This window comes from Salmo salar, chromosome 18, assembly GCF_965601325.2.
Source record: "Salmo salar chromosome 18, fSalSal1, whole genome shotgun sequence".
In the NCBI taxonomy this organism is placed as follows: domain Eukaryota; kingdom Metazoa; phylum Chordata; class Actinopteri; order Salmoniformes; family Salmonidae; genus Salmo; species Salmo salar.
In genome coordinates this window covers 100,219,114-100,241,214 of record NC_138308.1, presented here as the reverse complement: position 1 = coordinate 100,241,214, position 22,101 = coordinate 100,219,114, and the positions used below count along the sequence as shown (strand labels likewise).

The window sequence follows — 22,101 nt, the reverse complement described above, 5'->3', positions numbered from 1 at the left end:
ACTACAGCCCCGTCGATGAGAATGGGGGCGTGCTCGGTCCTCCTTTTCCTGTAGTCCACAATCATCTTCTTAGTCTTGGTTACGTTGAGGGATAGGTTGTTATTCTGACACCACCCGGCCAGGTCTCTGACCTCCTCCCTATAGGCTGCCTCGTCGTTGTCGGTGATCAGGCCTACCACTGTTGTGTCGTCTGCAAACTTAATGATGGATTTGGAGTCGTGCCTGGCCATGCAGTTGTGAGTGAACAAGGAGTACAGGAGGGGACTGAGCACGCACCCCTGGGGAGCTCCGGTGTTGAGGATCAGCGTGGCAGATGTGCTACCTACCCTCACCACCTGAGGGCGGCCCGTCAGGAAGTCCAGGATCCAGTTGCAGAGGAAGGTGTTTAGTCCCAGGATCCTTAGCGATGAGCTTTGAGGGTACTATGGTATTGAACGCTGAGCTGTAGTTAATGAATATTATTCTCACATAAGTGTTCCTTTTGTCCAGGTGGGAAAGGGCAGTGTGGAGTGCAATGGAGATTGCATCATCTGTGGATCTGTGGCGGTATGCAAATTGGAGTGGGTCTAGGGTTTCTGGGATAATGGTGTTGATGTGAGCCATTACCAACCTTTCAAAGCACTTCATGGCTATGGACCTGAGTGCCACGGGTCTGTAGTGATTTAGGCAGGTTGTCTTGGTGTTCTTGGGAACAGGGACTAAGGTGGTCTGCTTGAAACATGTTGGTATAACAGACTCAATCAGGGACATGTTGAAAATGTCAGTGAAGACACCTGCCAGTTGGTCAGCACATGCCCGGAGCACACATCCTGGTAATCCGTCTGGCACCGCAGCCTTGTGCATGTTGGCCTGTTTCAAGGTCTTTCTCACGTCGGCTACGGAGAGCGTGAACACAGTCTTCCGGAACAGCTGATGTTCTCATGCATGCCTCAGTGTTGCTTGCCTTGAAGCGAGCATAGAAGTGGTTTAGCTCGTCTGGTAGTCTCGTGTCACTGGGCAGCTCGCGGCTGGGCTTCCCTTTGTAGTCTGTAATAGTTTGCAAGCCCTGCCACATAAGACGAGCGTCAGAGCAGGTGTAGTATGATTCAATCTTAGCCCTGTATTGACGCTTTGCCAGTTTGATGGTCCGTCGCAGAGCATACCAGGATTTCTTGTAAGCTTCCGGGTTAGAGTCCCGCACCTTGAAAGCGGCAGCTCTACCCTTTAGCTCAGTGCGAATGTTGCCTGTAATCCATGGCTTCTGGTTGGGGTATGTAGGTACAGTCACTGTGGGGACGACGTCCTCGATGCACTTATTGATAAAGCCAGTGACTGATGTGGTGTACTCCTCAATGCCATCGGAAGAAACCCAGAACATGTTCCAGTCTGTGATAGAAAAACAGTCCTGTAGTTTAGCATCTGCTTCATCTGACCACTTTTTTTATAGACAGAGTCACTGGTGCTTCCTGCTATAATTTTTGCTTGTAAGCAGGAATCAGGAGGATAGAGTTGTGGTCGGATTTACCAAATGGAGGGCGAGGGAGAGCTTTGTACGCGTCTCTGTGTGGAGTAAAGGTGATCTAGAATTTTTGCAAAAGTAAAAGTTGTCAAAATATACATTTTATAAATATAAATACAGATACACCAAAAAACGACTTAAGTAGTACTTTAAAGTATTTTTACTTCAGTAATTTACACCACTGGACATAAAAGGAACATTGTTACACATGAAAACCTGGTGTGACAATATTGAAACTGTAATGCCACCTAGTGGACACCAAGAGGAACTACACCACACACACAAACACAATAACCTTAAAACAGATGCATGCTTTATATATTGTTCTTTTTTATTAGCTAAATATGTCCAATCAAGGAGACATTTCAAAAGTCGGAATGTAAATCACAAACACCTGGAAAGTTCTTCAAAAGCAGCTGTAGTGAGTGAAGTATCTTGAGGTTACCTGAAATGGGTCAAAGCATATATTAAATACAACTCAACAACATCTTCAACACAGACATAAGTTACCTGCTATATTTGGGCAACAGGATTAACACAGAGAGAACTTGGCAAAATACATTGTATGTTTCTGTAGTACGAGTAGGCTGTTGTGTACAAGCCTCCTAGCTAATAAAATATTGGAGCTGGCAGTCATTTAGTTACATTTTAACTTCTCTGGGCTAGGTGGGACGTGAGCGTCCCACTCTATTCAACAGCCAGTGGTAGAGCGTGGCGCGAAATTCGAAACCTCAAAAATGCTATAATTTCAATATTTCAAACATACGACTATTTTACACCATTTGAAAGATAAGACTCTCGTTAATCTAAACACATTGTCCGATTTCAAAAAGGCTTGTAGCTCCCACATACACAGTAATACCCAACAAAAGGTTTGTTTGTAGCTCCCACATACACAGTAATACCTAACAATAGAAAACACAATCTTAAAAATGTATATAATAAATATCAGAACAAGTTGTGTAAGTCACTGAGTCACATGTCAGCTACAAACATTTAGATTGGTAAGTTAGTCTAGCCAGTTGTCTAAACTTCTGGTAATAATGCCCCAATACCAATTTTGTTAAGTCACTCTCAGATATGGTTAACAAACATAAGTCTTGGCAAAATGTGTAGAATCGCAGGAAATTCCCTGCAATACTGCTCCATGGCAAAATGAGTCTAATTGCATGAAATGTATTATAAATGTCTATTTCACTCCACCGTCAGGAGGGAGGGGGAGGTAAAATGTTTTGCCAGTGAGGTGGGGGGCACCCCAACAAAATCTCAGTTAGGGCCCCCAAAAGGCATGTTAAGATCCAAATGAACATCAGAACATGGACAGAGGGGGACCTGGGACTTCATCCACAAATCATCTCACAGTAATTGCTGATCTAGGATGTGTCTATAATCTCATTCTTGTTGTAAACTGCAAAACTGATCCGAGAGGAACACTTCTACTCTGAGACATGTGGTGGTTCATTTCTGCATTACCAAATGAGGAGAAACAAACTTCACACAGTCAGAGTTATACTTATAACTAGATCTTTAATAATAAGAGCTTTGCAATAGCAATGACTTTCAACGATTCACCATTTCGAATGATCCGTTTAGAGTGACAACACAACGGCTACTGAGATATTTTATAGCAAAGATCCACCCCCCCCTAGTCGACATAACAAACCACAGATATAATGAACAGTTCACAAAGGAAGACTTTATAATGAGAAAGGAGTATCCCGTAGCCAGATAGCATTCACTATAAATGATCGTTCAGTTTGGTCCCTAAAACGAGGTTCTAATCTCATTCCTGGTACTTCATAGCACAAAAACACCAACTCATCCAATGGCATAACTCAATTGTCAACTCTAGATACTCCCATCTCAAGTAAAACCCCTTCTTGACCCCTCTCCTGGACAAGCTCACTGAGGAGAGTGAGCCTCTAGGTCATACACTATCCCAGGATAAGTGCAACATCAGAGGACATCCAATGGTCCAGACACCGCCATACACCTCCCCCAATGCCAAAGGAGGGAGTGACTTGCTCACAGACATTGTGGAGACAAGTAATTGGTTCCCCATTAATCACACCATCCCTTCACATGGTTTAACAGATACATTCACATATGAAGACAATGTTCCATCCTGTCCTCTTCCCTTCCTGATATTCTGCATAGCAGCAGGGATATGTGAAAGACAAGCCTGACTTCTCCTCTGTCTGGGCCCCAGGTGATTGAGCCCCAGGTGACTGGGCCCCAGGTGACTGAGCCCCAGTGTGACTGAGCCCCAGTGTGACTGAGCCCCAGTGTGACTGAGCCCCAGTGTGACTGAGCCCCAGTGTGACTGAGCCCCAGTGTGACTGAGCCCCAGTGAGACTGAGCCCCAGTGAGACTGAGCCCCAGTGTGACTGAGCCCCAGTGTGACTAAGCCCCAGTGTTACTGAGCCCCAGTGTGACTAAGCCCCAGTGTGACTGAGCCCCAGCTGAGGGAAGAAGTGCAACTGCCAACACCAGAGTCCGAAGGGATACATTCTAATAACAAGTATATCACATCTGCACATTATACAGATAAGACATCTTAATTATCTATGTTACCCAACTAATTCTGATTCATCCGCCACAGACACTTGATAGGTTAGATTGAATGTTGATAGGTCCCAAGAAACAAAGAGATCTTCTGTTGAATCTGACAATTAATCTGGATGGTTGTACAGTCGTCTCAAATAAAACTGTGAAGGACCTCGGCGTTACTCTGGACCCTGATCTTTCTTTTGAAGAACATATCAAGACTGTTTCAAGGACAGCTTTTTTCCATCTACGTAACATTGCAAAAATCAGAAACTTTCTGTCCAGAAATGACGCAGAAAAATTAATCCATGCTTTTGTTACTTCTAGGCTGGTCAACTGCAATGCTCTACTTTCCGGCTACCCGGATAAAGCACTAAAGAAACTTCAGTTAGTGCTAAATACGGCTGCTAGAATCCTGATTAGAACCAAAAAATTTGATCATATTACTCCAGTGCTAGCCTCCCTACACTGGCTTCCTGTTAACCTCTATGGGCTAGGTGGGACGCAGGCGTCCCCCCCGTGGTGCACTCCATCAACAGCAGGTGCATTTCAAGAGCGGCAAATTTGAATCCAAATAAATGTCAAAATTCAAATTTTTCAAACATACAACTATTTTACACCCTTTGAAAGATAAACATCTCCTTAATCTAACCACGTTTTACGATTTCAAAAAGGTTTTATGGCGAAAGCATAAATTTAGAGTATGTTAGGACAGTACATTTACAAGAGTTGTGTGTAATGTTTTGTCAATTCAAAGACAGGGTCACCAAAACCATAAAACCAGCTAAAATGATGCACTAACCTTTTACAATCTCCATCAGATGACACTCCTAGGACATTATGTTAGACAATGCATGCATTTTTAGTTCTATCAAGTTCATATTTATATCCAAAAACCAGCTTTTTACATTAGCATGTGACGTTCAGAACTAGCATACCCCCCGCAAACTTCCGGGGAATTCGCTAACATTTTACTAAATTACTCACGATAAACGTTCACAAAAAGCATAACAATTATTTTAAGAATTATAGATACAGACCTCCTCTATGCACTCGATATGTCCGATTTTAAAATAGCTTTTTGGTGAAAGCACATTTTGCAATATTCTAAGTACATAGCCCAGGCATCACGGGCTCGCTATTTAGACACCCGGCAAGTTTAGCACTCACCATAATCATATTTACTATTATAAAAATGTCATTACCTTTTGTTGTCTTCGTCAGAATGCACACCCAGGACAGCTACTTCAATAACAAATGTTGGTTTGGTCCAAAATAATCCATCGTTATATCCGAATAGCGGCGTTTTGTTCGTGCGTTCCAGACACTATCCGAAATAGTAAAGAAGTGTCATGCGCTTGGCGCAAATCCTGACAAAAATTCAAAGTATTCCATTACCGTACGTCAAAGCATGTCAACCGCTGTTTAAAATCAATTTTTACGTCATTTTTCTCGTAGAAAAGCGATAATATTCCGACAGGGAATCTCCTTTTCGGCAAACAGAGGAAAAAATCCCAAAGGCGGGGGCGGTCGGGGTCACGCGCATAAGCTAGTGTCTCTTGATGGGCCACTTGAGAAAGGCGATAATGTGTTTCAGCCTGGGGCTGGAATGACGACATTCAGTTTTTTCCCGGGCTCTGAGAGCCTATGGAAGACGTGGGAAGTGTCACGTTAGAGCAGAGATCCTTAGTAAATGATAGAGATGGAAAAGAAGTTCAACAAATGGTCAGACAGGCCACTTCCTGTAAAGGAATCTCTCAGGTTTTGACCTGCCATTTGAGTTCTGTTATACTCACAGACACCATTCAAACAGTTTTAGAAAATGTAGGGTGTTTTCTATCCATATGTAATAAGTATATGCATATTCTAGTTACTGAGTAGGAGTGGTAACCAGATTAAATCGGGTATGTTTTTTATCCAGCCGTGTCAATGCTGCCCCCTAGCCCTAACAGGTTAACAGATACATTCACATATGAAGACAATGTTCCATCCTGTCCTCTTCCCTTCCTGATATTCTGCATAGCAGCAGGGATATGTGAAAGACAAGCCTGACTTCTCCTCTGTCTGGGCCCCAGGTGATTGAGCCCCAGGTGACTGGGCCCCAGGTGACTGAGCCCCAGTGTGACTGAGCCCCAGTGTGACTGAGCCCCAGTGTGACTGAGCCCCAGGTGACTGAGCCCCAGTGAGACTGAGCCCCAGTGTGACTGAGCCCCAGTGTGACTAAGCCCCAGTGTTACTGAGCCCCAGTGTGACTAAGCCCCAGTGTGACTGAGCCCCAGCTGAGGGAAGAAGTGCAACTGCCAACACCAGAGTCCGAAGGGATACATTCTAATAACAAGTATATCACATCTGCACATTATACAGATAAGACATCTTAATTATCTATGTTACCCAACTAATTCTGATTCATCCGCCACAGACACTTGATAGGTTAGATTGAATGTTGATAGGTCCCAAGAAACAAAGAGATCTTCTGTTGAATCTGACAATTAATCTGGATGGTTGTACAGTCGTCTCAAATAAAACTGTGAAGGACCTCGGCGTTACTCTGGACCCTGATCTCTCTTTTGAAGAACATATCAAGACTGTTTCAAGGACAGCTTTTTTCCATCTACGTAACATTGCAAAAATCAGAAACTTTCTGTCCAGAAATGACGCAGAAAAATTAATCCATGCTTTTGTTACTTCTAGGCTGGACAACTGCAATGCTCTACTTTCCGGCTACCCGGATAAAGCACTAAAGAAACTTCAGTTAGTGCTAAATACGGCTGCTAGAATCCTGACTAGAACCAAAAAATGTGATCATATTACTCCAGTGCTAGCCTCCCTACACTGGCTTCCTGTTAACCTCTATGGGCTAGGTGGGACGCAGGCGTCCCCCCCGTGGTGCACTCCATCAACAGCAGGTGCATTTCAAGAGCGGCAAATTTGAATCCAAATAAATGTCAAAATTCAAATTTTTCAAACATACAACTATTTTACACCCTTTGAAAGATAAACATCTCCTTAATCTAACCACGTTTTACGATTTCAAAAAGGTTTTATGGCGAAAGCATACATTTAGAGTATGTTAGGACAGTACATTTACAAGAGTTGTGTGTAATGTTTTGTCAATTCAAAGACAGGGTCACCAAAACCATAAAACCAGCTAAAATGATGCACTAACCTTTTACAATCTCCATCAGATGACACTCCTAGGACATTATGTTAGACAATGCATGCATTTTTAGTTCTATCAAGTTCATATTTATATCCAAAAACAGCGTTTTACTATGGCATTGATGTTGAGGAAATCGTTTCCCTCCAATAACCGGCAGTCAAGTCAGCATCACAAATTAAATAATTAAAATTAGAAAACATTGGTAAAATATTATATTGTCATTTAAAGAATTATAGATTTACATCTCTTGAACGCAATCAACTTGCCAGATTTAAAAATAACCTTACTGGGAATTCACACTTTGCAATAATCTGAGCACTGCGCCCAGAAAAATACGCGTTGCGATACAGACTAGTCGTCATGTTGGGGAGATCTAAAATCGAAAATACTATGTAAATAATCCATTACCTTTGATTCTCTTCATCAGATGTCACTTCCAGGTATCACAGGTCCATAACGAATGTAGTTTTGTTCAAAAAAGCTCATCATTTATGTCCAAAAATCTCCGTCTTGTTAGCACATGATCTAAGCCCGCCGGACTTCACTTCATGAACGAGGGGAAAAAATATATTTACGTTCGTTCAAACATGTCAAACGTTGTATAGCATAAATCATTAGGGCCTTTTTTACCCAGAACATGAATAATATTCAAGGTGGACGAATGCATACTCTTTTATAACGTGTTGGAACGAGGGTACCCAACATGAACTCGCGCGCCAGGTGTCTAATGGGCCATCATTGTTCCATGGCTCTTGTTCGGTCAGATCTCCCTCCAGAAGACTCAAAACACTTTGTAAAGGCTGGTGACATCTAGTGGAAGCAATAGGAAGTGCCAAAATATTCCTCAGCCCCTGTGTTTTTCAATGGCATAGGTTTAAAGGTAATACAACACATCAGGTATCCACTTCCTGTCAGAAAATGTCTCAGGGTTTTGCCTGCCAAATGAGTTCTGTTATACTCACAGACACCATTCAAACAGTTTTAGAAACTTTAGAGTGTTTTCTATCCATATATAATAAGTATATGCATATTCTAGTTACTGGGTAGGATTAGTAACCAGATTAAATCGGGTACATTTTTTTTATCCAGCCGTGCAAATACTGCCCCCTAGCCCTAACAGGTTAACCTATTCTATATGTGTAGGGAAGTATTTAAACACTTGCTTAGGTCCAACCTCTGATCTTTCCAAGCATTTTTTATATGCTAAAACAGGATAAAATTTTTAAGAGAAATAAGAAAACATATCAAATCATACTACTGTATGCTAGTTCTGAACGTCACATGCTAATGTTAAAAGCTGTTTTTTGATATAAATATGAACTTGATTGAACAAAACATGCACGTATTGTATGACATAATGTCCTAGGTGTGTCATCTGATGAAGATCATCAAAGGTTAGTGCTGCATTTAGCTGTCTTCTGGGTTTTTGTGACATTATATGCTGGCTTGAAAAATGGGTGTCTGATTATTTCTGGCTTGGTACTCTGCTGACATAATCTAATGTTTTGCTTTCGCTGTAAAGCCTTTTTGAAATCGGACAGTGTGGTTAGATAAAGGAGAGTCTTGTCTTTAAAATGCTGTGAAATAGTCATATGTTTGAAAAATTGAAGTTTTTGTATTTTTGAGGAATTTGTAATTCGCGCCACGCCTATCATTGGATATTGGAGCAGGTGTTCCGCTAGCGGAACGTCTAGATGTAAGAGGTTTACATTTACATTTACATTTAAGTCATTTAGCAGACGCTCTTATCCAGAGCGACTTACAAAATGGTGCATTCACCTTATGATATCCAGTGGAACAACCACTTTACAATAGTGCATCTAAATCTTTTAAGGGGGGGGGGTTAGAAGGATTACTTTATCCTATCCTAGGTATTCCTTAAAGAGGTGGGGTTTCAGGTGTCTCCGGAAGGTGGTGATTGACTCCGCTGTCCTGGCGTCGTGAGGGAGCTTGTTCCACCATTGGGGTGCCAGAGCAGCGAACAGTTTTGACTGGGCTGAGCGGGAACTGTGCTTCCTCAGAGGTAGGGGGGCCAGCAGGCCAGTGGTGGATGAACGCAGTGCCCTTGTTTGGGTGTAGGGCCTGATCAGAGCCTGAAGGTATGGAGGTGCCGTTCCCTTCACAGCTCCGTAGGCAATCACCATGGTCTTGTAGCGGATGCGAGCTTCAACTGGAAGCCAGTGGAGAGAGCGGAGGAGCGGGGTGACGTGAGAGAAATTGGGAAGGTTGAACACCAGACGGGCTGGTTAAGGCAAGGGCTGATTTCAAGCTTTTACTGCTAGCCTACAAAGCATTACATGGGCTTGCTCCTACCTATCTTTCCGATTTGGTCCTGCCGTACATACCTACACGTACGCTACGGTCACAAGACGCAGGCCTCCTTATTGTCTCTAGAATTTCTAAGCAAACGGCTGGAGGTAGGGCTTTCTCCTATAGAGATCCATTTTTATGGAATGGTCTGCCTACCAATGTGAGAGACGCAGACTCAGTCTCAACCTTTAAGTCTTTACTGAAGACTTATCTCTTCAGTAGGTCCTATGATTAAGTATAGTCCGGCACAGGAGTGTGAAGGTGAACGGAAAGGCTGGAGCAACGAACTGCCCTTGCTGTCTCTGCCTTGCCGGTTCCCCTCTTTCCACTGGGATTCTCTGCCTCTAACCCTATTACAGGGGCTGAGTCACTGGCTTACTGGTGTTCTTCCATGCCGTCCATGGGAGGGGTGCCTCACTTGAGTGGGTTGAGTCACTGACGTGGTCTTCCTGTCTGGGTTGGCGCCCCCCCTTGGGTTGTGCCATGGCTGAGATCGTTGTGGGCTATACTCGGCCTTGTCTTAGGATGGTAAGTTGGTGGTTGGAGACATCCCTCTAGTGGTGTGGGGGCTGTGCTTTGGCAAAGTGGGTGGGGTTATATCCTGCCTGTTTGGCCCTGTCCGGGGGTATCATCGGATGGGGCCACAGTGTCTTCTGATCCCTCCTGTCTCAGCCTCCAGTATTTATGCTGCAGTAGTTTGTGTCGGGGGGCTAGGGTCAGTCTGTTACATCTGGAGTATTTCTCTTGTCTTATCCGGTGTCCTGTGTGAATTTAAATATGCTCTCTCTAATTCTCTCTTTCTCTCTTTCTTTCTTTCTTTCTTTCTTTCTTTCTTTCAGAGGACCTGAGCCCTAGGACCATGCCTCAGGACTACCTGGCATGATGACTCCTTGCTGTCCCCAGTCCACCTGGCCGTGCTGCTGCTCCAGTTTCAACTGTTCTGCCTGCGGCTATGGAACCCTGACCTGTTCACCGGACGTGCTTGTTGCACCCTCGACAACTACTATGATTATTATTATTTGACCATGCTGGTCATTTATGAACATTTTAACATCTTGACCATGTTCTGTTATAATATCCACCCGGCACAACCAGAAGAGGACTGGCCACCCCTCATAGCCTGGTTCCTCTCTAGGTTTCTTCCTAGGTTTTTGGCCTTTCTAGGGAGTTTTTCCTAGGGAGTTTTTCCTAGCCACCGTGCTTCTTTCACATGCATTGCTTGCTGTTTGGGGTTTTAGGCTGGGTTTCTGTACAGCACTTTGAGATATCAGCTGATGTACGAAGGGCTATATTAATAAATTTGATTTGATTTGGATGCACTGCCATCTGGTGGTTTCAAAGAGAACACTCGTGTTTTCTCCCAGACATCCCTGTCTGATGTTAGAGGTGATACTATCCTACGTTATATCTCTACCAGCTCATTAAATAACTCTGTAAATTGCAGTTGACCAACAAGGTTGTAATTAAGTATATACTCGTTTAATGGCTCTCAATAATATAGTCATCCTCAACCACAGGCACACTCTCATACATGCATAGAACAGCTCAAGCAAACCTATAAACACATACCGTATGTACAAATAGTTGTTTGTTTCTGTAGCGTTTTCTACATGACTGTTTCTCCATACAGTTTGTAATTACACACAGTGCTGTATCACATTTTGGTTAAACACTACTCTAATTTATATACCAATAGTATTTAAATTAGTTCACACAGTATCTGCTAGAAGGGGAAACAACAGCATTGAACGAGGACAAACAGGAAGTCTAACACGTGTACACACATGAAAAGGCACAGACATAAAACAAGTGCACGTGTAAACACACAGACACTCTTTCCCTCTCTCTTCCTGTAGATGTGTGCGCTGGTGTGTGTGTGTGTGCTGGTGTGTTTACGCGGGTGTGTGTGTGTGTGTGTGTGTGTGTGTGTGCGTAGCGTTCAGCCTCATTTCCCCCCATGACTTTCATTGGGTTTGAGGTCTGGGCCACTGCATATAAATCAGCAATGTAAAGAGATGGGGTGAATGAGTGGGAAAAGTACATTCTACACAAATTACCTTCATAATAACAAATGTGTCCCCCTGAGGGGAAATTAACTTCCAGCCAAAAGGGGTGAGAAATTACACCAATATCAGTGGACCATTTGCACTAATGTAAATAAACATAGATGATGGAACATATTCCCTTTAGCTGACGTGATGAACCTCTAAGGGAACATAAATATTTACCATCTAAACCATGTGTGAGGGGAAGGGGTTTCCTTCATTTATGCTATTTTCTACAGAATAATAGTAAAGACATGAAAACTATGAAATAACTCATACTGTATAGTAGTAACCAAAAAAAGTGTTAAACAAATCAAAATATATTTTCCAAGTGATTACCTCATGAAGCTGGTTGAGAGAATTGGTATACTAATATATAACATATATACTATATAACATATATACTAATGCATATATATATATATACTAATATATAACATATATACTAATGCATAGCCAATCTAATGCTTTTACATTTATGGTGAATAGTGAATGGTATTATGTGCGCCCTTCAGGAGAAGTGAGTGATGTCATTAAACTGAATTGAAATCATGATAATTAGTTATTAGTTACACAGACATCCGACCAAATTATATACAAATATTCACAGGCCACTGAAAACGACAAATTAAGAAAGACTACAAATGAAATGCTTCCCCCACATATTAAACATATTCAAAGTACATCTACAAGAACAAATATAGCGATATACAGATAATGTTTGCTATTTCAGTTGTCATTGATTGTCATTTCCCCTCATCCCAATTCACACGTCTACATCTGTAGAACCTTTCCATTTAACTGCATAGTGGGCCAGCCAACATGGGACAAGTGCTGGGGAAAAACCTTTCCATTTAACTGCATAGTGGGCCAGCCAACATGGGACAAGTGCTGGGGAAAAACCTTTCCATTTAACTGCATAGTGGGCCAGCCAACATGGGACAAGTACTGGGGAAAAACCTTTCCATTTAACTGCATAGTGGGCCAGCCAACATGGGACAAGTGCTGGGGAAAAACCTTTCCATTTAACTGCATAGTAGGCCAGCCAACATGGGACAAGTGCTGGGGAGAAACCTTTCCATTTAACTGCATAGTGGGCCAGCTAACATGGGACAAGTGCTGGGGAAAAACCTTTCCATTTAACTGCATAGTGGGCCAGCCAACATGGGACAAGTGCTGGGGGGGAAAAACAGTCACATGCTAGATCAAACAGTGAAATACCAACAAAGTCTGGCAGGATGTCATCCAGAATGTGGACATTTAAGACCACGTGCAAGGGGTCAAAGGTCACAATTGTGCAGAATGGGAAGTATCACCAATAACCAGAGACTGGATGCATTATTAGTATATTTTATATATTTACATTTATGCTTAAAGACCGGCACATACACAGAAAAGACCTGGTTCATTTTCACCCGTTAGAATGAATTCCTCCCCAAACTGTCAGATATAGTTTCATTAGTTCATGAAGGTCTTTGGACAGGAAGGTTGTGGTTTAGCTAATGGCCCACTTTTCACCAAAATGGAGAAATGGCATGTTTTTTGTATAAAAGCAAAAAGTGAGTAAATGTTTTCTGATAGGGTCGACTACATCATAGGAGAACGGTCCTTACTGGTGCTGCAGAAAACACACTTTCAACATTTCTGTCCTTTCACCTCAATTAGATGGTGGATGTGAAAGAGCTGGCCGACGGCTATGAAGGAGTCTGGAGGAGGAACAATGAGACATGACAATGGCATGTGTATGTTACAATTATCTTTATATGAATTTTGGCATGTTTAGTGTAAAATGTGATGCTATAACAAATAAACCTTACCAGTCACAACTGTGTCAATGAATTGTTGGAGGTTCCACATTGCAGATGACTTTTAAGGCGAGTCGAGAGTGATGTAGAGTAACCTTGACTTATAAATAACTACTTCATATTATTTGTAGCTCAGTAATTCAGTCACAATTCACCCTTCGATCACAGTCTTGATGCTCTGGAACACGGCAATCTATGATTTCAAGCACTTATAACGAGCACCTAGACTACAGACACCTGTGTAGCACTGACAACACTTCAACTTGCACTAATGTGTGGTCAATTAGACATTAACGACCAGAAATGACTAGACACCTTGTAAATACTTGACTTAACCCTTGTGTAGTCTTAGCAGTCTGTTTACTCCCATTGTCCCAAGGGTAAAAAATGACCCACCTTCACTAAACCCTGAAAATAAAGCAGCTTAATTGAATTTTAAAGGTCAAATCTATTTTGCATGAAGAGGCAACGTGTCATTCATCAAACACTTCGTGAATATCTGGGTTTTCCAGAAAGAGTGCATTTAGTCAGTGGACACCACTCATTTTTATTACAACACACCTGTCATAATTATTAACTTTACTAAAGTAGAGGTTTATTATTATTATTGCTAAAGGTACTGCATAGGTATAAACATGTTTTTTCCCCAGAGAGAGAGCACTCGTTCACCATTCCTAAACAGGAGTTCCCATCAAATAGAAGGAATGAAGTGACACCTTGTGTAGAATGTAATTTTAATAGAGTTGTGATAACATATTATGTCGTGGAGTAACAATACAATCCTTGTCTGCAAAAGCCAACTTTTACCTGGGGGCTTTGTAGACCCTTCAAAGGCGTTCCGATACCTGGTCCCCATGAAAAAACCCACATGTTATGACAGCTTATAGACAGTAGGAGGCAAATGAAGGGAAAAAGGTACAATAATAAGATGATGTTAATAGAAAATGACTCAAGTAAAAGTTAAAGTCACCCAGTAAAATACTAAGTAAACGTCATTGCTAAAATATACTTAAGTACAGTGGTAAAAGTATAAATTATTTGACCTTCCATATATTAAGCAAACCAGACAGCACGATTCTCTTGTTATTTTATTTAAGAAATAACCAGGGGAACACTCCAACAATCAGACATCATTTACAAATGAAGCATGTGTTTAGTGAGTCCTCCAGATCAGAGGCAGTAGGGATGACCAGGGATGTTCTCTGTTTAGTGAGTCCTCCAGATCAGAGGCAGTAGGGATGACCAGGGATGTTCTCTTGATCAGTGTGTGAATTGGACCATTTTAATGTCCGGCTCAGCATTCGAATTGAAACAAGTACTTTTGTGTGCCAGGGAAACTGTATGGAGTAAAAAAAACATTATTTTATTTAGAAATGTAGTGAAGTAAAATTTTAAGTTGTAAAGAAACAGAAAGAGTAAAAGTACAGATAAAAAATAACCAGATATATAAACAGAATGTAGTGGAGTAGTTTAAAAAACATTTTTGTTATAATAATAATAATAAATACTAAGTACTAATTATACTATTAATAGTAATTTACACCACTGGACTTGAAAGGAACACCTCAATTACCTCGACTAACCGGTACCCCATGTATAGAGCCTCGCTATTTTGATTTTACTGCTGCTCTTTAGTTATTTGTTACTTTTATTTCTTATTTTTTACTTAACACAATATTTTTCTTAAAACTAAATTGTTGGTTAAGTGCTTGTTAGTCAGCATTTCACTGTAAGGTCTACACATGTAGCATTCACAACATGAAAACATGTAGTAACCTGGTGTGACATTATTGAAACTGTGCTGACACCTAGTGGACATCAAGAGGAACTACATCACACAAACTATAACCTTAAAACAGATGGGATGCTTTACATACGTTGCTCTGTTTTATTAGACACTAATATATATGTCCAATAAACAGACGTTCAAAAGTCGGAATGTAAAGTCGGAATGTAAAGCAAAAACGACTGGAAAGTTCCTCAAAAGCAGCTGTAGTGAATCAAGCATCTTTAGGTTACCTGGAATAGGTCAAAGCATATATTTTATATGTTCTAATTTATTTAATCTTTATTTAACTAGGCAAGTTGAACTAAACAACATCGACACAAGTTAGCTGATATATTTGGAAAACAGGATTAACACAGAGAGAACTTGGTAAAATACAATGTATGTTTCTGTAGTACGAGTAGGCTGGTGTATACAGCATCATCGGTAACAATTGTGTCCAAGCCACCTAGCTAATAAAATACTGGGGCTGGCAGTGATTAGTTACATTTCAACCATAGCGATTCCCTAATTGAGGCGCAACAGAGTTCACCTGGCGAATGCAGGAACCCCGGAAATAATAACTAAACCAACGAACGAGGAATGGTGGAGGCTACCAGAACGAAGAGAGACATTTTTCAGAATAAACGTGGTGGTTGAAAAACGTTATTACATTGTTCACTCTCTACCCGGTATCTCATTCTACAACTTTGTTTGCGTTGTTTGTTGGCAACCTGGCTATTCCTGTTGGAACGTTCCACAAATTATACCCCCCCTCATGTCACCCCCTATTTCACCCCCCGATCTGGTCTCAGTCCTCTGATAACACACTGTCATGTCACCACCTATTACACCCCCCATCTGGTCTCAGTCCTCTGATAACACACTGTCATGTCACCACCTATTTCACCCCCCCCCCATCTGGTCTCAGTCCTCTGATAACACACTGTCATGTCACCACCTATTTCACCCCCCCCATCTGGTCTCAGTCCTCTGATAACACACTGTCATGTCACCACCTATTACACCCCCCATCTGGTCTCAGTCCACCAGCTCATCATTTGAGGTGCGACATCAAATAACAGACGTGCAATGAGGACACACTCATTCACTTGATACTCGCTACTGAAGTAGACCAGGGTCTGCAGAGCTAGCTGGCTACTGAAGTAGAACAGGGTCTGCAGAGCTAGCTGGCTAATGAAGTAGAACAGGGTCTGCAGAGCTAGCTGGCTACTGAAGTAGAACAGGGTCTGCAGAGCTAGCTGGCTACTGAAGTAGAACAGGGTCTGCAGAGCTAGCTGGCTACTGAAGTAGAACAGGGTCTGCAGAGCTAGCTGGCTACTGAAGTAGAACAGGGTCTGCAGAGCTAGCTGGCTACTGAAGTAGAACAGGGTCTGCAGAGCTAGCTGGCTACTGAAGTAGAACAGGGTCTGCAGAGCTAGCTGGCTACTGAAGTAGAACAGGGTCTGCAGAGCTAGCTGGCTACTGAAGTAGAACAGGGTCTGCAGAGCTAGCTGGCTACTGAAGTAGAACAGGGTCTGCAGAGCTAGCTGGCTACTGAAGTAGAACAGGGTCTGCAGAGCTAGCTGGCTACTGAAGTAGAACAGGGTCTGCAGAGCTAGCTGGCTACTGAAGTAGAACAGGGTCTGTAGAGCTAGCTGGCTACTGAAGTAGAACAGGGTCTGCAGAGCTAGCTGGCTACTGAAGTAGAACAGGGTCTGCAGAGCTAGCTGGCTACTGAAGTAGAACAGGGTCTGTAGAGCTAGCTGGCTACTGAAGTAGAACAGGGTCTGTAGAGCTAGCTGGCTACTGAAGTAGAACAGGGTCTGCAGAGCTAGCTGGCTACTGAAGTAGAACAGGGTCTGCAGAGATAGCTGGCTACTGAAGTACAACAGGGTCTGCAGAGCTAGCTGGCTACTGTGTCACTGGAAATTGTCATTTTTTGTGACCTTTGTTTAACTAGACAAGTCAGTTAACAACTAATTCTTATTTACAATGAACGGCCTACACGGGCCAAACCCGGACCGCTGCACCACTCGGGAGCCACAGTTGACCATAATGTCAACATTACTAGTTAACGTAATGACATGCTGACCCAGTTAACTAGTTAACGTAATGACATGCTGACCCAGTTAATTTGGATCTGGATGATCTAAGATGATAGCAAGTTGAGAATAACACCATAGAACTTCACATCGTATTGCTAACAACGTTATATCACTTCAGGATGTATCTTTGCTAGCCAGCTTACATTTTGTTTACTAGCTAACTTAGCTAGCTAGGTAGCTGAGCTTTCTGAAGCTAGCTAAGCGATGGTGTGAGCAACCCACCTTCGGATGTTGTAGAAAGACAGCAGAAGCACAGCCAGCATAACTACAAACCATAACGAGAAATGATATCCATTTTGACAAGCAATGTTACGTTTGATGCTGGTTGTTACTAGCGATTTTAGTTTCAAACACACTTTCCTTCCTCTTCCGTCTAATGACGTCTTCCTTTCCGTCTAGACGTTCCAATCAATTTTCTTCTTCTGAGGTTTAACGGCGGTTGGCATCCAATTTGTTGCATTACCGCCACCTACTAGCCTGGAGTACAACTCCCTTATACTTTACTTGAAAAAGAAAAAATGTACTGAATAAATACCCTACCATCTAACACTATACTCACTAATTTCAAAATTATATAGAATAAAATGAACACCCCCCTACTCCACTAATTAAATGTATTTATTCCTACCTCATGCCATCACCCTGAAAGGATGGGACATCACCACTTAACACACCCTGTTACTCTTTCTATTGTCAAGTCTCCCACACACCCAAATCCCTCTCTGCAGCTGCCACCACAACCTCTATTTCCTGAGACTTCAGATCCATCCCTGCTGTACAGTTGATAACCATTGCTATAAATGCTAAAAATCCAATCTTACTGAAACGTATTTCACATTTTGTCCTATCCCTCTGTACTGGTATATCTCCACTACTCTCACCACTCCTCCCCTTAACCCATCTTCCTCTACTTTCTTCACTGCCTCAGCATATGACAACTTCTGCGCTACTATGACCCTGGAAACCTCAACCTGCCTTCTCTCGCACGGGACATTTCTGATCCCCAGCTCCATGGGCACCCCTACAATTAACAGATACCACTACTTTCCCCAATACTACACATTCCTTTGTCTCGTGCCCTTCTGCACATTTCTCACACCTTGGACCCTCCCTCCTACACACTGCTGCCACCTGCCCATCAGCTGGACACCTGTAACATCGTAATGTATTCGGAACATACGCTCCTACAGGATAACTTATATATCCTAACTTCACCTTGTCAGGCAGAGACTCAACTTCAAAACTCAAAATAACAGACAATGACTCTTCTGTTTCCCCACTCTCCCCACCCTGTCTGCGTTGCATCAAACGACGAGCATCACATACACCGGGCCTCTTTCCCCTCAGCTGGTCAACTTTTCTATTTACTGCTACCCCAGTTATCACTCCTTTCATTGGTGCCCTTTTCTTGAGAAAGAAACAATTCACATTTCTTGCCCCCATTCATTTTACTTTGAGCACATTCTTCCTCTGCCCAACAGAAACACAAACGATTATCACTAGACCACTTCTAGTTACCCTCACCGACTCCACATGACCCAACTCTTTTCTCACCCACCGTGAAACCACAAATGGATCAGCAAAAAGGCAAGAGTCCACTTTTTCCATAAACTTCACTCCTACTGTCACAGACTCATCTTTTTCCTGATCCTCGGTGCCTCGGTCTCTGATAACTTTACTACACCTACCACCTCTGATACTTCACCCTCATTCACTTCCATTTCTCCTCCTGTCTTCAGCTCCCTCTGCTTACACTTCCTACCATTCTTCTTTAACAAACCATCTCCCTTTTTCCCACCATTTTTATACAACTCCAGCTCCCCCTCTTCTTCCCTCCCTCTCTTAGACCTCTTCTCCCTCTTTCCCTCCTCATCCTTCTCCGTTTTCCACGTTCACGTCTCCTTATGTTAATACTGCTGCTCCATCCCTGACACACATCTTGGACTTGCTTTCTCTAGGGACTCCATTTTCCCCTTCCAGAGTTCTGCTTATGCCACCAAATTGACGGTTTGAAACCCCAAAATGTAAAATCCATGCGGAATAGTGAAACTAACTTAATCCATCCTAATTAAAATAGTACACTGCCAAAACAAACAAACTCCCACTTCTTCCTTCTTGTAGTTTTCCATATCTCCCTTTTCAGGCTCTAGGGCCTGAGAGGGTGGTCCGGCTCTAGGGCCTGAGAGGGTGGTCCGGCTCTAGGGCCTGAGAGGGTGGTCCGGCTCTAGGGCCTGAGAGGGTGGTACGGCTCTAGGGCCTGAGAGGGTGGTCAGGCTCTGGGCCTGAGAGGGTGGTCCGGCTCTAGGGACCTGAGAGGGTGGTCCGGCTCTAGGGCCTGAGAGGGTGGTCCGGCTCTAGGACCTGAGAGGGTGGTACGGCTCTAGGGCCTGAGAGGGTGGTCCGGCTCTAGGGCCTGAGAGGGTGGTCCGGCTCTAGGGACCTGAGAGGGTGGTACTGCTCTAGGGCCTGAGAGGGTGGTCCGGCTCTAGGGCCTGAGAGGGTTGTCCGGCTCTAGGGCTTGAGAGGGTGGTACGGCTCTGGGACCTGAGAGGGTGGTACGGCTCTGGGACCTGAGAGGGTGGTACGGCTCTAGGACCTGAGAGGGTGGTACGGCTCTGGGACCTGAGAGGGTGGTCCGGCTCTAGGGCCTGAGAGGGTGGTACAGCTCTAGGGCCTGAGAGGGTGGTACGGCTTGTGCAAATATTCCATGTAACTCCATGGGCTCTTCTGATGCACCATTCAACCCCTCTACCCTTTTCCCAGCTGCTGAAATGCTCTGGACAGCCCTGGCTTTGGCCACCTCATTCTGTTTCCCCCTTGTGGGGCGTTAGGAAGACGTGGCTTCATGGTTCCCACCACAATTACAACATGTCACATGTTCATCACTTTTATAACACATAATATGGTCTTTTCCACAACTTGGACATCTCGGCTTCTCCCTTCTGCCAACACTTGATACATGACCAAAAGCTATACAGTGATCCCACTGCGTTGGTCTTGGGATAAATGCTCTGCCTCTGTAGTTAATATACCCCAACTGCACTGGAGAGACTCCATATCAAAAAACAAAAGAACTGATAAACTCTTCACTTTTTCCTCATTCACCATGCGATTCATCCGACGTGCATCAATCACTCCAGGAATATTTTTCATCTCTTCAACATCGACTTCCCACTAGACTCCAGATATTACCCCCTTGAGAGGTTCCCTTTTCCTAAGAAACACGACACTTCAAACGTATCAAACTGGTGAGACGCAACACACATTTCTTCTGTTCCTCAGAAGCACAAAACATTTAAATGAGACAGCCTCCAGTGATCCTCACTCTACCCAGAACTCTCTCCACCAGTTTGAATACCTCAAATGGATTCCTCCAGATTGGTAATTGGTTCAGCTGCTCCTCATTTACAAACCGTACTCCTACAAGATACAAAGTAACATTCTCTTCTCTGTCTTCTCTACTTTGCTCCTTTTTCCTTTGTTTTGGACTCCACTTCTCCTTGATTCTACCACCATTAGATTCAGAACTCATCATCCGCTTCCGCCATCTTTTTCACCTGCGTGAATCTTCCCTCTTCTCCAGCCCAGACGGAGACAAATGTTTTGACCTAAAACGCAACAATGATATGTGCATTCCGCCACCTACTGTACAGCTGGGTAATAAGGATTTAAAAATTAATCCATACAAACTATCAGTAACGAAATGTTAAATCATCTTTTCTGTTTTAATCAGGTACCTACACAGGCTCAGAAGGATCATGTGATAGAGGGACAGTCCTTGCAGTACTTCTGCCATTAAGTCTTGGAGGCCCAAAAACGTCCCGGCTTCAGATATAATGATGTCCAGATTCTTGGACTTCTTGGACACTTGTCCTGTGCAATTAATCACTGTGGATATAAATACTACAAACTCCACCGTCACAATAAGTGTATCCAGATCACTTGATTGAAGTATAGCAACTAGTTGTGGTTCATTGTAACAAAACAAAACGGATGGCACTGTGATAGACTACATCCAGTTTGCTGAGTAGAGTGTTGGAGGCTATTTTGTAAATGACATCGCCAAAATCAAGGATCGGTAGGATAGTCTGATATGGACATTAACTTTGTGTCAAATGTCCTAAAACACATAGGAGCACAAATGTGAATCGTGAAATAAACATGACAACAGTGGCGACCCGTCATTCTGGGCAGGTGGGTTGAACACTACCTGTTTACCTATATACACACACTACAATTCATAAGTTTTAGAAAATGTACTCATTCAAGGGGTTTTCTTTATTTTTACTAATTTCTACATTGTAGAATAAAAGTGAAGACATCAAAAGTATGAAATAACACATATGGAATCATGTGGTAACCAAATAAGTGTTAAACAAATCGAAACATGTTATATTTGAGATTGTTCAAATAGCCACCCTTTACCTTGATGACAGCTTTGCACACTTTTGGCATTCTCTAATCTAGCTTCATGAAGTAGTCACCTGGAATGCATTTCAATTAACAGGTCTGCCTTGTTAAAAGTTAATGTGGCATTTCTTACTTTCTTAATGTGTTTGAGCCAGTCAGTTGTGTTGTGAACCTGGAATGGAGTATTTAGAAGATACTCAAGGCCCTGGGGGCTGTAGGGGAAACCTGGAATGGAGCATTTAGAAGATACTCAAGGCCCTGGGGGCTGTAGGGGAAACCTGGAATGGAGCATTTAGAAGATACTCAAGGCCCTGGGGGCTGTAGGGGAAACCTGGAATGGAGTATTTAGAAGATACTCAAGGCCCTGGGGGCTGTAGGGGAAACCTGGAATGGAGCATTTAGAAGATACTCAAGGCCCTGGGGGCTGTAGGGGAAACCTGGAATGGAGTATTT

General features: G+C 43.0%; 2 long non-coding RNA genes across 2 annotated transcripts; both read right to left on the bottom strand.

The window, feature by feature from the left end:
• Positions 1 to 13,112: 13,112 nt before the first annotated feature.
• On the bottom strand, positions 13,113 to 13,823 carry LOC145861823 (uncharacterized). Its single transcript, XR_014381527.1, has 2 exons — positions 13,378 to 13,823; positions 13,113 to 13,266 (listed from the first exon to the last, which is right to left on the bottom strand). It is a non-coding gene; the product is annotated as an uncharacterized LOC145861823 (long non-coding RNA).
• Positions 13,824 to 14,438: 615 nt separating this feature from the next.
• LOC145861822 (uncharacterized) lies at positions 14,439 to 17,616 on the bottom strand. Its single transcript, XR_014381524.1, has 2 exons — positions 17,461 to 17,616; positions 14,439 to 14,702 (listed from the first exon to the last, which is right to left on the bottom strand). It is a non-coding gene; the product is annotated as an uncharacterized LOC145861822 (long non-coding RNA).
• Positions 17,617 to 22,101: the final 4,485 nt, after the last annotated feature.